Consider the following 12,901-nt stretch of genomic DNA (forward strand, 5'->3'; position numbering starts at 1 on the left):
CTTTAACTGAACACAACATTTTCATTCTGCTGGGAGTTGTCGTGAAACATAAGCCATAGAGCATTCCTGACGCCAGATGGGCTGCGGTGAGATAGTAGATTAAGAACATGAATCAGCTGGACGTGATTAAGAAATCTACTAGTGAGTGGAATAGTTGTATGTGCTTGTCCCAAAGCCCAATGGGAGTATTCAGTTCTGCAATGACCTTAGTCAGTAAAACAGCATACCCCAGTTCGATGTCTACCAAATGCCACGGGTAGATGAACTGATAGAAAATCTATCTGGCAGCAATTACTTGATGACTCTTGACTTAACAGAGAGATATTGGCAAGTTCCCTTTACTTCCTCAGCCAAGCCAAAGACTGCACTTTTAAACCCCTAATGGTCTCTTCAGGTGTAAGGTTCTACCCTTTAGGTTGCATGAGGCAACTGCCACCTTCCATAGGGCCATGGATAAATTGTTAAGACCGCATACAGCATATAGAGCCACTTATTTAGATGACACAGTGATGTATACCCCAGAATGCAAGTCACATCTGCCCAAAGTTGAAGCAGTCTTAGCATCATTGAGTTTCGCAGTCTTGACAGCTAATACAGAAAAATGTTCCATAACTATGAGAGAAGCCAAATATTTGGGGTATATTGTCAGGCAAGTGCATGTGAAATCCCAATTAGAGAAGGTGGAAGCAAACAATGGACAAGACAAGAAGAGAAACCGTGATTACACACCTTCCTAGGCCTTGTAGGTTATTACAGGTGATTCATAAGCCATTTTGACACTAAAGCTGCTCCACTTATGGACATGGTAAAGAAAAGCTGTCAAGATCGGTTATCCTGGTCTGACTTTGCAGAGACTGCTTGGTCAGATCTTCACTTCGTCCTCTGTTCCTCTTCAGTACTACAAGCACCTGACTTTACCCGGAGGTTCTTCCACCAAACCAATGCCTCCAGTGTTGGCTTAGGTGCAGTCTTGTCACTGGAAAAAGATGAATTAGTGAATCCAGTAATATATTTGAGTCAGAAGTCACTTTCAAGGAAACAGAGATTTGCTACCATGGAGAAAGAATGTCTCGTTGTCAGGCCGCAGGCCTAGGGATACTGGAGAGGAGTAAACACTAACCGGTATTAGCGCAACTGGTCTAACGTGCTCCTGGTGTTCACCAGGGACCCCCGCAAGGAGGTTTGGACTTTGCTGCACAGGGCACGCAGGTCGCGGTCCTATTAGTCAGTCACCAGTGTAGTGTAGAAAGGTCAGACGGTTCCGGGTCACATCAATCGGGAATATCAGGTACAGAGGGTAATCCAGAGGAATAGTCGCCAAGCCGAAGTCACAGTACAGGATGGGTCACACAGAAGAGTAGAATAGTCACCAAGCCGGGGTCACAACAGATAATCAGGAAGCAGGATACTCAGGAGTATGGAGAATAAGGAAGCCAGGAACACTGGTGGTGAACCTGTTACTCTAGTACCCTAATGGCGCCAGAGACAGGTTTAAATAGAGGGCTGACTGCAGTGATTGGCGGAGAAGAGGAGGCGTAACAGGTAGGAGAAGCAGCGTCCTGTTGCCTAGCAACGGGACTGAGGACAGGGCTCATGCGCCCGAGTACTTGGAAGCAAGTCCCGCGGCAGCCGACAGAAGTCAGACGTCCGTTCCCCGTCTGACAAGGAATCAGCAGGGACGGCGTCTAACAGTACCCCCTCCCCTCCTCCCTCTCGGAGAAGGATTAACTTTCTTGAGAAATTTAGCAAGAAGGCGAGGAGCATGGAGATCGGCCTCCGAGACCCAAGATCTCTCCTCAGGACCGTAGCCCTTCCAGTGTACCAGGTATTGAGGTTTGCGCTGGAAGAAACGTCTCTTCAGAATCCACTCGATCTCAAATTCATCACCTAAAGATGTCTTGACAGGTGGAGGAGGAACAGGTTCTTTGAAAAATTCATTGAGAATTAAGAGGTTTCAGCAATGAAATATGAAATGTGTTATGGATTCTGAGGGACGGGGGTAATGAAAGCTTGTAAGAAACGGGGTTGATGATTTGTGATATGGCAAAGGGACCAATAAACCTAGGAACCAATTTCATGGATGGAACTTGAAGTCGAAGGTTGCGAGTAGAAAACCAAACACGGTCTCCAACCTTCAGGATTGGAGAATCTCTCCTATGATGATCAGCCGCTCTCTTCTGTCTTTGTACTGAAGTAGAAAGTGCTGTTTTAGTCTGAGACCAAATTTGAGAAAAGTCATGGATGAGAGTGTCGGCCGCCGGAACTAGAGAAGATGAAGCCTCGGATAAGAAAGGAGTGGGATGTCTGCCATAGATAATGAAGAATGGTGAACGACCTGAGGAGGAATGTAGAAGATTGTTGTGGGCGAATTCGGCCCAATACAGAAGCTCACTCCATGACGTTTGATGATCAAAGGCAAAGCACCGCAGAAAACACTCTAAGTCCTGATTCACTGGTTCTGTTTGTCCATTTGTCTGAGGGTGGTATCCGGAGGAGAATTTGAGACAGACTCCAATCTTAGTACAAAAGAGATGATCTCCTGAGGACATCCATGGAGACGGAAGATATTCTTTAAAAATAGATCTGTGAGTTTAGGAGCTGAAGGGAGACCTTTACAAGGAGTGAAGTGTGACATTTTAGAAAAGCGGTCTACCACGACCCAGATGGTATTGCAGCCGTTGCTCAAAGGGAGATCGGTGATGAAGTCCATCGTGATGCTGGTCCAGGGAGAGTCAGGAATAGGAAGAGGACGAAGAAGACCAGGAGGACATTGTCTTGGCACTTTATGGCGGGCACAAACCGAACATGAAGATACGAATCTCTGAACATCCGAAGCAAGTTTAGGCCACCAGTAGTATCTGGAAAGGAATTCCTTCGTTCTTTTGTAACCGGCATGACCAGCAAATTTGGACTCGTGTGCCCAAAATAGTAATTTAGAGCGGAGATGTGGTTCCACAAACGAACACCCCAGAGGGGGAGAGGTTGCTGAGGAATTTGTAATAGCCACTACTTGTATCGGATTTAGAATCATCTTGTTGTCTGGATAGGGGAGAGCATCTGTATTATCAAAGGACCTGGAAAGTGCATTGGCCTTAGAGTTCTTGGAACCGGGACGGAAAGTCAGGTTAAATTGAAATCTGGAAAAGAAGAGAGACCAGCGAGCCTGATGGGGGTTAAGACATTGTGCCTCCTGGAGGTAAGTAAGATTCTTGTGGTCTGTCATTACCGTGACAGGATGTAAGGCACCCTCCAGCAAGTGGCGCCACTCTTCAAGAGCAATCTTGATGGCCAGCAACTCCTTGTCGCCGATTCCATAATTTAGTTCACCCCCCGTAAAATTTCTTAGACAGGAATCCACAAGTCTCCAGTCAACCTGAAGAAGATCTCTGGGACAGTACCGCTCCAATTCCTACCGGAGAAGCGTCTACCTCAAGAAAAAACGGTCTCCCCTGGTCAGGCTGTTTGAGTATAGGGGCCAAAAGGAATGCTTCTTTAAGAGTTTTAAAAGCCAGTATAGCTTCGACAGGCCACGGATTGTTGCAGGCACCTTTGCGGGTTAACGCTGTGATGGGACAATAAGTGTAATAGAACAGACCTTATAGGCGCTTCACTAAAGTGTGCAGCCGTGTACCCACACCAGAGTTTCCACCAAAAAATCAACAATAAATACACAGTAATACACAAATGGGTACGTACACTGGCGCTTCCGTCTTAGACTCACAGAGAACCTCTAAAAAAGAGGAATATATCTCCTCAATCCTCTCGTCATGCGAGGTACATAATAATAGAAGAGACAAAGAAAAAACATGGCATAATAACTTACAACACCAAATAAAGTCCACCACCACTATGGGGTATATGGTAATCCTCAAAAATAGGTGATGTCAATGAAAACTTCCAATAAGCAACCGTGGTTTTTTCTTCAATTCTCTCCCCCTTAGGGTATATGCTTACATAACAGGAGATCAATATGCGCCTGTAGGGTTGTGCTCTGCTCCCTTAACAGTATTGCAGTATATGTTCTCTCTCACTCCACTCCAACATGTGGACATAAAAAGAAGAAGAAGCAAAGCAACCACAATGGTGCATTATCTCAAAGCACATTTATTTTCCATAAAAACAATCTGAATGATTAGAGTCAATAATATGGACCCGTACCAAGTGTAAAACATGAAAGCGCATGTATATAAATATTCACTGCTGCAGCTCAGTTCCAATTTAAACAGCACTGTCACCTGTACACACGATCACCGGGTCACCAGCCGCCGCTGCGTTTCAACCCAGAGTCCAGGGTCTTTCTCAAGGCATGACTCTCGCAATCCAAGTCCCAGTTTAAATACTCTTCAATTTGTCTCAAGTGATTGATTTCCACTTACAACCATTTGCTCAAAATGCAAAATCATACTTACGTGACACCAAGAATTTTTTACAAAAAATTGCTCAGATTGAATGGACTCCCGGGATGTTTTTCGTGACAGCTGACGTCAAGTCGCTGTACACGATCATCACACATGAATTGGGGTTGACAGCAGTTTCTAAAATTCTGGAAAATTCTGACCTCTCAGTGGGCCTAAGGAATTTTTTATTAGAGGGTATGAGCTTCATTTTGACTCACAGTTATTTTCGTTTCCAAGATCATTATTATTCTCAGTGTATCGGCACAGCTATGGGCACCAAGTTCGCCCCAAGCTATTCGAACATCTTTATGGCCCAGTGGGAGGAGTCTAGTGTTTGGTCGGGCCATCCGTTTGGGGCGAGCTTGGTGTCCTGGTGCCGGTACATTGATGATGTTTTTTTCATTTGGAAGGGGTCTGAAAGTGATCTCAGTATGTTTTGCAGTCATTTAAATGACAATCAGATGAATATCGAATTGACCTTTGATATAAGTCAAACGAAGGTCAATTTTTTTGATGTAACGGTCTATGTGGAGGAGAACATGATGCAAACTATGACCTATAGAAAACCTACAGACACTTTAAGCTACATACAACGAGATAGTAGCCATTACTTCAAGTGGTTAGATAACATTCCCTTGGGACAGATGCGGAGAGTGAGGAGAAATTGTTCGGAGGATGCAGTGTGTAGGAGACAAATTTGTGAAATGAAGGAATCATTTCTTAAGAAAGGTTATGATGAGAATAAATTAAATACAGCAATGAAAACTGCAGTACTTTCGGATAGAAATAGTTTAATGGCCGATAAAGCAACAGGAGAACAGAAGTCTGATAGATTTCAGTGGGCATTTATCTCCAATTTTTCAGATGATCATCAGCACATAAAAAAGATTTTCACAAAACATTGGGATTTGCTCAAAAGAGATGAGACCATTGGGAGCTTAATTCCAGAGAAACCCATGTTTATTTTCAAAAAGGCACCTAACATTAAGGACAGCTTAGTGAGAAGCTGCCTAGATGAAGACAACAGAAAATCCATTAGAACAGTGGGATTCCATAGGTGTGGGTTATGTATAGGTTGCCAGACATGTAAATCGTCAGTGTCACTCACCAGACTGTGAGTGCTTCTTCCCGTGTATTTAGGAACCGTGGCCGTCCACCATCCTGAGGGTCTGCGCATGTGCAGCCCTTTCAAACCTTCAGTTCATGTTCCTTTTAGTTAATTGGCTGATCAGGCAACACTCCCTATTTAAAGCACCTGTGTTCAATACCACGTTGCCTGATCTTGGAGTCTCATTCCCATGAGCCTCTGAAGGTGTTCCTGTGTTTCCTCGTGTATTCAGCGCTGCTGATTCCTGTGGTTTCCAGACCACTTCAACTCTCCTGTGTTTCATCGTGACTGTATTAGCTGACTCCTATCCGCTGCCTCCGTGCACTACAGTTATCAACTCACTTCAACTCTGCTGTGTTTCATCGTGACTGTATTAGCTGATTCCTATCCGCTGCCTCCGTGCACTACAGTTATCAACTCACTTCAACTCTCCTGTGTTTCATCGTGACTGTATTAGCTGATTCCTATCCGCTGCCTCCGTGCACTACAGTTATCAACTCACTTCAACTCTCCTGTGTTTCATCGAGACTACACCAGCTGATTCCTATCCGCTGTCTCCGTGCTCAACAGTTCCAGCTCATCTCAACTCTCCCGTGTTTCATCGAGACTGCACCTGCTGATTCCTATCCGCTGCCTCCGTGTACCTGCAGTGTCCTGCTTGCCGCTACCCTTCAGTTCTATTCGTGTCTGCAGCCAGCTGATCCGCTCTCCGTGCTTCTACAGTGTTCCTGCCTGTGTCAACTCGCCTGTCTGCATCGGATCAACGCCTCGCTGCTTACATCTCGTCTAGACCATCTCTACACGTCAGTGTTCTCCAGGTGTCCAGTTCTATATACTACTGCTTCCTGAGTATTTGTTCCCATCTCCGCTGGTCTACCTACCTGTGTGCTGCACCTACTTGATTACCGCTTCTGCCCTCCTGGGACTTCGCATCCTGCCGGCCTCCAGCCGTTCAGGTATCTCTGCACTCCTGTCTGACAGCCTGCTCCTGAACCACGGTATGCATACTTCTCATTGACTGTGCTGGTGTATTGCATATCTTGCTGGACTGAGTTGTTCTCCCCTGGAGTTTACTATCCGCTGAGACTATTGCCATCATTTGACTGCGTTACCTTTTGCCGGATAGTTCCCGTGACTTTGTATTATTGTGCAGTGCTGTTCAGTCATTACTATATTGTGCATATCATCGTGGGATCAAGTTCACTGTGCCCGTGTATACTCTGTATTGCATTTCTCTCCCCGTGCTCCTCCTCACTTATATATTCAGTGGTACAACTTGCTAGAGGCAGACCACTGATCCCTGTTTCCCGAGTCACCTGTTCCAGTATCCTTTCACATAGCAGTGGTACAACTTGCTAACGCAGACCACTGACTTCCCGGATACCTCCACCTGGATTCCATTCCTTCACATAGACAGCGGTACAACTTGCTATACGCAGACCACTGACTCTCATCACCTCCTCGTTTCTGCTGGACATTCCTCCTCACTATAGCAGTGGTACAACTTGCTACCGCAGACCACTGACTACCCTCACGTTTCCTTTGTCCATTCAGTTCCTCGTGTACTACTACCTGTATATTACCAGTGCTGCTAGTCATAGACTTTCCTCGAGCATTCTCTACCATCTGCTGTCTCCTGTTCCATGATCACCCCGCTACCAGAGTACCATATTACCATCTATACTACTCTGGTAAATCCATCACCTGGTGATCCCTGGGTAAAGACTCCTAGTGCCCGTGACAGTCAGTCTCAAAGACCACAGTGCTTACCGTCAATGGGTATGAATTTAGAATTAACCAATTCATTACGTGTAATACGAGAAATGTTGTATATCTGTTAAGATGCACTTGCAGTAAGATATATGTTGGTAAAACTACCCGCCCACTTAAAATCAGGATGCGGGAACATATATATAACATCAGAAAAGGTATGGAGACCCACTCCATTTCACAACATTTTAAACAGCATCATTCATGTGAACCCCATCATATAGAACAGTTTTGGGGCATTCAATTGTTAGAGACTTCATGGAAGAATAGGGATCTAGCTGGGAATCTAGCGAGGGCAGAGATGCGCTGGATTTTTAATTTACAAGCATTAGCTCCCACAGGTTTGAATGCGGAGTTCGAGATTAAATGGTTTCTATAACCCACCATGTTTCACATATCTGGTTTCATGTATTCTAAAATACATGTGGATATCTGTCATGTGTGTTACATTGTGTGGTTCACCTCTGACCCACGATTTTATATCCTTTTGCACACCCAGGGGGTGCTTCATGACATCTTATTAGTTATGAACAGCATCTCATGTCTCATGGAATAGGTTGTATTGAAAATTGTCCTGTGGCGAGCCTCCTTTACAGTGTGTATTCATCATGGGTGCTTCTGTATCTATTGCAATGTGGATATTGTTATTTTACTTGCACTGTACTTCGATTGATTAGCCTCACTTGTTTGGGACAAATTACATGTGATTTGTGGTCCAGGTTCTCGCAATGTGTAGGTCACCATTTATCATCTGACCCATGTTGCTTTTGTGCATATACATGTTTTTATATTGCCCGTTGAAGATATTGTTTTTATATTTATGTGCAGGTGTTTTATTGCTTTTTAACAGAATGATTATAACACTTTGTCTATTTCCATTTCTCTATATCTGTGACATCGTTTTTTTAATATGCTACGATGCCCGCTGTTGAAAGAGATCTCATGCATTAGATCTCAGTCTGAAAAGAAGAGCAGACAGACTATGTGAATTCCGTCTGAACAGTGTGATGTTCAGATGTCTGGGATGTATAAAGTTATTTTCAACCAGACCTTGTTTTGGAGGGGGGCGTGTTCGTTGAGTGAGTCACGCTGTGAACGCTCCGTCAGCACCTCTGCGTGATCAGCGGGGAATGAAGAGTATTTAAACTGGGACTTGGATTGCGAAAGTCATGCCTTGAGAAAGACCCTGGACTGTGGGTTGAAACGCGTCGGCTGCTGGTGACCCGGTGATCGTGTGTACAGGTGACAGTGCTATTTAAATTGGAACTGAGCTGCAGCAGTGAATATTTATATACATGCGCTTTCATGTTTTACACTTGGTACGGGTCCATATTATTGACTCTAATCATTCAGATTGTTTTTATGGAAAATAAATGTGCTTTGAGATAATGCACCATTGTGGTTGCTTTGCTTCTTCTTCTTTTTATGTCCACATGTTGGAGTGGAGTGAGAGAGAACATATACTGCAATACTGTTAAGGGAGCAGAGCACAACTCTACAGGCGCATATTGATCTCCTGTTATGTAAGCATATACCCTAAGGGGGAGAGAATTGAAGAAAAAACCACGGGTGCTTATTGGAAGTTTTCATTGACATCACCTATTTTTGAGGATTACCATATACCCCATAGTGGTGGTGGACTTTATTTGGTGTTGTACGTTATTATGCCATGTTTTTTCTTTGTCTCTTCTTTTATTATGTACCTCGCATGACGAGAGGATTGAGGATATACATTCCTCTTTTTTAGAGGTTCTCTGTGAGTCTAAGACGGAAGCGCCAGTGTACGTACCCATTTGTGTATTGCTGTGATGCGACAGATGATGGACGAAAAACCTTTAATAAACTGACAGTAATAGTTGGCAAACCCGATGAAGCGTTGAGTAGCCTTGAGGCCAGTTGGTAATGGCCAGCTGATAATGGCCTCTACTTTTTTTGGATCCATCAGCAGACCGGTGCCGGAAACTATGTACCCCAGAAACGGAACTTGTGAACATTCGAAAAGGCATTTCTCCAGTTTACAAAATAAAGAATATTTTCTGAGACGAGAAAGAACAGTCTTGATATGAAGATGATGAGAATGTATATCAGATGAAAATATTAAAATATCGTCCAGGTAGACAATCACGAACTGATACAGGAGATCCCTGAAGATCTCGTTGACAAAATCTTGGAAAACTGCTGGGGCATTGCAAAGTCCAAAAGGCATCACTAAGTACTCATAGTGCCCGTCACGGATGTTAAATGCCGTTTTCCACTCGTCGCCTCTCCGAATGCGGTTCAGGTTGTAGGCCCCTCTGAGATCTAATTTAGAGAAGATCTTGGCTCCTCTGATTCGATCGAACAGTTCTGTAATTAAGGGGAGAGGATAACGGTTCTTAATGGTGATGGCATTAAGACGGCGGTAGTCTATGCAAGGTCTTAATGAACAGTCTTTCTTCTTTACGAAAAAGAATCCAGCTCCTGTGGGCGAGGTGGACTTTCTGATAAATCCTCATTGAAGGTTGTCTGAGATATATAAGGACATCGCCTTCGTCTCGGGAAGAGCCAGTGGATAGACTCTACCCTTGGGAATGGTTTTGCCGGGAATTAGTTCGATGGGACAATCCCATGCCCGATGTGGCGGAAGACTTTCTGCCGCAGTCTTGCTGAAAACATCAATGAAGTCTAAGTATGGCTCTGGTAGTTTGACCTGGGAGTCCAGAGAGAAACAAGGAAGGTAGTTAGGAGGAAGTACTCTCGAGAGACATTGGTCGAAACATGAAGAACCCCAGGAGGTTACTTGAGCGTGAACCCAATCGAATTGTGGTGAATGTTTTCTGAGCCATGGTAGCCCTAAGATGATAGAGTTAACGGACTGCGGAATGACCAGGAACTGAATCCACTCTTGGTGAAGAACCCCTACCTGCAACTGAACTGGTGCGGTGGTGTAGGTGATGGAACCGTTGCTGACACGGTTACCGTCAACTGCAGTAAGGACCAATGGTTGCGGCAACGGAGAGCAGGGTATGTGAAGCTTGGACACCAGAGTGGCGGAGATGAAGTTCCCTGCAGATCCAGAATTCACAAATGCAGAACAGTTTAGGGAAGTATCCGAAAACTTGAGGGTGACAGGCATCAGAAAACTGTTATCTTTTGAAGGAGAGGAAGAATGGAGACAGGAACCTAGAACAACCTCCCTGGTGTTGCCTAGGCGGTGGAGTTTTCCGGCTTCTTAGGACAAGAAGACAACAGATGGCCGGATTCTCCACAGTATAGACACAAACGGTTCTGAATCCTGCGTTCCCTTTCATCCCGAGACAAACGAGAGCGTCCAATTTGCATCGGCTCTTCGGCTGGAAGAACTGGAGATTGGAAACGGGGAGCCAGGCAAACAATACGGCGACCCTGGATCTTCTCCGTAGAACGCTCTTGATGGCGAATGTCTACCTTGATAGACAGAGAGACCAAATCGTAGAGCTTGGACGGAAGATCTTGGGAAGCCAGAGCGTCCTTGATAGGATCAGACAGACCTTGCCAATAGGTAGCCGTTAGAGCCTCATCATTCCATCCTAATTCTGAGGCTAAGGTACGGAACTGAACAGCGTATTGACCTGCTGTAAGGGAGCCTTGACGAAGAGCTAGCAGACTAGATGCAGCCGAAGACACTCGGCCGGGCACATCAAATACCTTTCGAAAGTTCTCAATAAAGGTGTCAGGATGGAGGAGTGATCCATCTCTCCGCTCCCAAAGTGGGGAGGCTCAGGCTAGGGCTTGTCCCGTCAAAAGAGAAATAATATAGGCCACCTTAGCTCTCTTGGATGAGAAATTCTCCGGTGTCAATTCGAATTGGATGGAACACTGATTCAAAAATCCACGGCATCCTTTGGGATTACCGTCATACTTCTCCGGGGTAGGAATCCGTAGAGTTCTAGAGGCGGCAACCACTCCGGTAGGAGGCACAGAGGCTGGAGCAGGGGCAGGAACAGGGGCTGAGGCTGGAGCAGCTGCCTGAGGGATGCTCAGGGAATCCAGGCGAGAAATCACCCCTTGTATACACTATAGGAGTTGCACTTGGTTGGCCTCTTGCTGTTCTACCCATACACCTAAATGGATGAGGAGATCTCGGGCTGATGGTTCTCCGGTACCGTCAGTCATGGCCAGAGTAAACGGTCAGGCCGCAGGCCTAGGGATACTGGAGAGGAGTAAACACTAACCGGTATTAGCGCAACTGGTCTAACAGGCGCGGAGTCTAACGTGCCCCTGGTGTTCACCAGGGACCCCCCCAAATAGGTTTGGACTTTGGTGCACAGGGCACGCAGGTCGCGGTCCTATTAGCCAGTCACCAGTGTAGTGTAGAAAGGTCAGACGGTTCCGGGTCACAGCAATCAGGAATATCAGGTACAGAGGGTAATCCAGAGGAATAGTCGCCAAGCCGAAGTCACAGTACAGGATGGGTCACACAGAAGAATAGAATAGTCACCAAGCCAGGGTCACAACAGATAATCAGGAAGCAGGATACTCAGGAGTATGGAGAATAAGGAAGCCAGGAACACTGGTGGTGAACCTGTTACTCTGGCACCCTAATGGCGCCAGAGACAGGTTTAAAAAGAGGGCTGACTGCAGTGATTGGCGGAGAGGAGGAGACATAACAGGTAGGAGAAGCGGCGTCCCGTTGTCTAGCAACAGGACTGAGGACAGGGCGCATGCGCCCGAGTACCCGGAAGCGAGTCCCGCGGCAGCCGACAGAGAAGTCAGACGTTCGTTCCCCGTCTGACAGGGAATCAGCGGGGACGGCGTCTGACACTCGACATAAAATTGGCCACAGGAGCTCTGCACTATTATCTTTAAGCAGAGATTTCTCATTATTTACAGATCTTGCACCATTACAGTGGATGCAGAACAAACGAGAGATAAATGCCAAGGTAACCCGCTGGTTCTTGGCACTGCAACCTTTCAGGTTCACTGTAGAACATAGACCTGGGATTCTGTATAAAAATGCAGATGCATTGTCATGAAAATTTGCACTCCTTGTGAAGTCCACAACACTCTACTTGGTGATGCTAGGGGGAGGGATATGTGTGATTTTGAACTTACATGTTTTGTAGTGGTTTAGAGGGATCTTTATCCACAGTAAACAGCAAGCTGACAGTGAGTGTCTACAGTGAGAGCAATCAATCAGAACACCTGTAAATAACTCCCTGAGCAGGCGTAGTAGCACATCATGTTGTTAGGCAACGGGATGATAGTTCTGGACCCCCATCGGCAGTCAGTGACGCCACTGACTACTGATCTATTACTTGCCTGGCACTACAAATTTAAACCTGACTCTAACACCATTAGGGTGCCAGAGTATCAGGTCTTTTCCTGCCCTCAGCATTCCAAGTGTTGTTCTCCTGCCTTTGACCTCCTGTTTGACCCGGCTAGTACATTGACTATTCCCCTGGATCCTGATTTGGTTTGCTTGATCTCCTGGTTTGACCTCAGCTGACCTACCCATTGGATTTCCCTCGGTACCGTATTGTCAGAATGGCTTGACCTGAATTGTCCCGCACCACTACTACACTGGTAACTGTCCTGGAGAACCATGACCTGCGCACCCTTTGTAGTGAAGCCAAAACCTCCTTGCGGGGGTTCCTGGTGAATACCG

Source organism: Mixophyes fleayi, chromosome 1 (genome assembly GCF_038048845.1).
Source record: "Mixophyes fleayi isolate aMixFle1 chromosome 1, aMixFle1.hap1, whole genome shotgun sequence".
Taxonomy (NCBI): Eukaryota; Metazoa; Chordata; class Amphibia; order Anura; family Limnodynastidae; genus Mixophyes; species Mixophyes fleayi.